This window comes from Ornithorhynchus anatinus, chromosome 3, assembly GCF_004115215.2.
Source record: "Ornithorhynchus anatinus isolate Pmale09 chromosome 3, mOrnAna1.pri.v4, whole genome shotgun sequence".
NCBI classification, from domain to species: Eukaryota; Metazoa; Chordata; class Mammalia; order Monotremata; family Ornithorhynchidae; genus Ornithorhynchus; species Ornithorhynchus anatinus.
The window spans coordinates 28,815,377-28,819,187 of NC_041730.1; the positions used below are offsets into that span (position 1 = coordinate 28,815,377).

Below are 3,811 nucleotides of genomic sequence, written 5' to 3' on the forward strand. Positions count from 1 at the left end.
GCTCTTTGTGCTCCTTCCCTACTCTCCTCCCACCTCTTCTGTCAGGTGATCACCTGAAAGCCACCCATAAGAGAGCCCTATGGGTTCTGTAGAACTGGTCTTATTCCAGTGTTCCGAGTGAATCAGCTGGAGAACAATAAAAACAGCCTTTGAGCTGCCCCAGAACACAGCTAATACTTAATCTGATGCAATCAGAATTGCTTTTGACTATAAATTCCTTCTAGATTGCAAGGTCCTTATGGACAAGGAATGTTTGTCTACTATCTCTGTTATATTGTACTCTCCCAAGTGCTTGGTACAGTGATATGCACACAGTAAATGCTCAATAAATACTATTGATTGAACTAATAGGCAAAAATCAATTAATCAATAGTAGTTACTGAGTGTTGATTGTGGCCAAAGCACTATACTCAATGCTTAGGAGAGTATAATAGAATTAGGATACATGATTCGTGTCCTCAAGAAGCTGACGTCTAGCAAGGGAGACAGGCACAGAAAATGGTGGACTCACTATAGGTAGGTGTGTAAGTATTACAAGGGGAAGGGGTTAGGGGTTGATACTTAAGAACTTAGATTCTAAAGAGGTGCTGAAGTGGCAGTGCAGCCAGGGAACTAGGGAGGGGTGATGAGAAGTAAATTGGAGAAGACCTCCTGGAGGAGGTGTGATTTCAGAAGAGCTTTGTAGTTGGGGAGAACAGTTCTGTTGGATGTGAAGTGGGAGACAGTATCAGGTAGAAGGAAGACCTTGAGCCAGGAGTCGGTGGTGAAAAAAGCAAAAATGAGGTACAAATGTAAACTAATGTAAGTTAATAGTTGTGATTCATTAAAAATTGAGCATGGTTGCCATTCTGGAAATTAATCTGCTAAACTAACCATGTAAGCCAGTTTCCAGGATGCCCCACTGACATGCAAAACAAACTGAACATGTTCCAAACAGAACTCATCATTGTCCCACCTAAACCCTGTACTCTCCTCATCTTTCCTTTCATTGTAGATAATACCACTATCCTCCATATCACAAGCCTATTACTGTGGCATTATCCTCAACTCACCTAGGTCATTTAACCCATATATTCAATCTGTCACCAAATCCTGTCAGTTCTACCCTCATAACATCACTAATATCTACTCTTTCCTCACCATCCAAACTACTGCTGCATTTATCTAAACAATAATAATAATGTTGATGGCATTTGTTAAGCACTTACTATGTTCCAAACACTGTTCTAAGTGCTAGGGTAGATACAAGGTTGTTAGGTGGTCCCACATGGGGCTCACAGTCTTAATCCCCATTTTACAGATGAACTAACTGAGGCACCAAGAAGTTCGGTGATTGCCCAAAGTCACACAGCTGACAAGTGGCTGAGCCAGGATTAGAACCCACAACTCCTGACTCTAAAGCCCAGGATCTTTCCACTAAGCCACGCTGCTTCTTATCATATCCAGCCTTGACTACTACATCAGTCTCTTCACTGACCTCCCTGTCTCCTGTTTCTCCCCAGATGATTTTTCTAGAAAATGTTCAGTCCACATTTCCCCACTCCTCAAGAACCTACAATGCTTGCCAATCCACCTCTACTTTGAACAGAAACACCTTTCCATTGGCTTTATAGCACTCATTTAGTTCACCCTCTCCCATCATACCTCGCTGATTTTCTACTACAGTCCAGCCCTCACACTTCACTCCTCCAGTATCAACTAGCTCATCGTGTCTCAATCTCATCTATTTTGCCACTCATCCCTTTCCATATCCTTTCTTTACTTTGTAACTCCCTCTCACTCCAGATTCAACAGAACACCACACTCCCCACTTTCAAAGCCTTATTAAAATCACATCTCATCCAAGAGACCTTCCCCAGTTTCTTTTCTTTTCCTCCCTGACTCTTTCTCTACTGTCACCTATACACTGGATTCTCTACTTAGAACATTTGACATTCACCCCACCCTCACTTATGTACATATTCATAAATTTATTTATATTAATGTCTGTTTCCCCCCTCCAGACTGTGGTCTGGAATGTATCTGCCATCCCTGTTAAGTTGTATTCTCCCAAACACTTAGGTTAGTGCTCTGCACACAATAAGCATTCAGTATATACCATTGATTGATTATTGTAAAAGACTATGTAATTTTTATGTCCATCTAGCTCTCTTTTTATCTTTGGCTTTTTAAATCTTAATTTCAGTACATTCTTTTTTCTTTTGGCCCTTAGTACTAAGAGTCTCCTGTAGGAGAGATTATCAGCTGAAAGAAATTCATTCAAATCATATTTATTGAACACTTACTGTGTACAGAGCACTATACTTGGAATTTTCATCCCATGTATTACAACTAGCCCTGAATGTTATCTTTAAGAATCAATCCATTAATTTCATTTTTTGAGTGCTTTCTGCATGCAGAGCATTGTATTAAGCATGTGCGAGAGCACAATATAGCAGTGTTGGTAGACATGTTCCCTAACCACAACAAGCTTGCAGTTTAGAGGGGGAAACAGACACTAACATAAATAAATTACAGATTTGTACAAAAGTGCTGTGGGCCTGAGGGAAGGGTGAATAAAGGGTGAAAATCCAAGTGCAAGGGTGAATCAGAAGGGGATGGGGGGGAAATGAGGATTTATCAGGGAAGGCAAGGAATACTCCTGCTTCACTAATCATAAAATGAGACAGTCATTCAGGCTACTAATTCCATCAATAAAATCTCCTTTCTTCAGCCATCTCTAGGACGTGCAAGCTTATTTAAACCATCTTTACTACTAATTTATATATGTCCATTTTATTTTTGACCTCTCAAGTTATAATGGTTGTTTATATTTGTCTCCTGTTTTGAGCATGAACTCTCTGTGGGCATGGAACAGGTCATATTGCCTTTCTGAACTTTCAAGTGCCTAGTATTCATTCATTCATTCAATCGTATTTATTGAGCACTTACTGAGTACAAAGCACTGTACAACGGAGCTTGGGGAGTACCATATAACAATAGACATATTCCTGACCACAGTGAGTTCAGAGTCTAGAGTCTACCACAGGGATTGAAGGCTCAATAAGTGCAGATGCTACTACTATTGCAAGTAGCAGTCTTTACTTACACACAATGTAGAATGAACTGCTAGTCAAACACCCTTTTTAGTGACACTTACTTATGTGAATCACCTTTCAGGATCACACCTGAAGAGTTTCCAGTACTCTACCAATCTCGACTACAGGAAAAAGAGTCAGGCAGAGGCATATCCATTCCATTCCTAGCTTGGGCAGTGGCTAGTGAGTGGAAGGCAATCTGCTACAAGTCAAAACTCACCCGTGCTGGGCAGCAGCATAATGGGAGAGAATCAAGGGTGAAGACTCAAGTGTCCTGCAGAGGAGGCAATGGTAAACCACTTCCATATTTTTACCAAGAAAACTCTATGGATATGCTACCAGAACGATTGCAGGTGGAGGTGGGATGTTCTGGGAGAGATGTGTCCATGGTGTTGCTATGTGTCAAAGACAAGTGGATGACATAAGACAACTCAAGTGAAACACCATCGCTGTGCACGTATGTATCACAGAGTGCTCAGGTGCAAAGATATAAATTGTAAACGTTGTTTTCAACCCTCCTAAGCACATGGTCTGTTCTAAATAAAAGAGCAGAGTAAAACTAAAGAAATACTGAAGAGAAGAGCACTGAAGCTAAAACTCTAGACTCTCAGATTGTTGTAGGCCCCTGTCCTCTCCCCCTCCCTTCAGGCTCGCATCTCCTCCTGCCTCCGGGACGTCTCCACCTGGATGTCGGCCCGCCACCTAAAACTCAACATGAGCAAGACTGAGCTCCT

The 3,811-nt window shown here is 41.4% G+C and overlaps 1 non-coding gene across 1 annotated transcript; it reads left to right on the top strand.

Annotated features, from left to right (window-relative positions):
• The first annotated feature begins 3,149 nt into the window (after positions 1 to 3,149).
• LOC114810510 lies at positions 3,150 to 3,287 on the top strand. Its single transcript, XR_003758209.1, has one exon. It is a non-coding gene; the product is annotated as a small nucleolar RNA SNORA7 (small nucleolar RNA).
• The last annotated feature ends 524 nt before the right edge of the window (positions 3,288 to 3,811 follow it).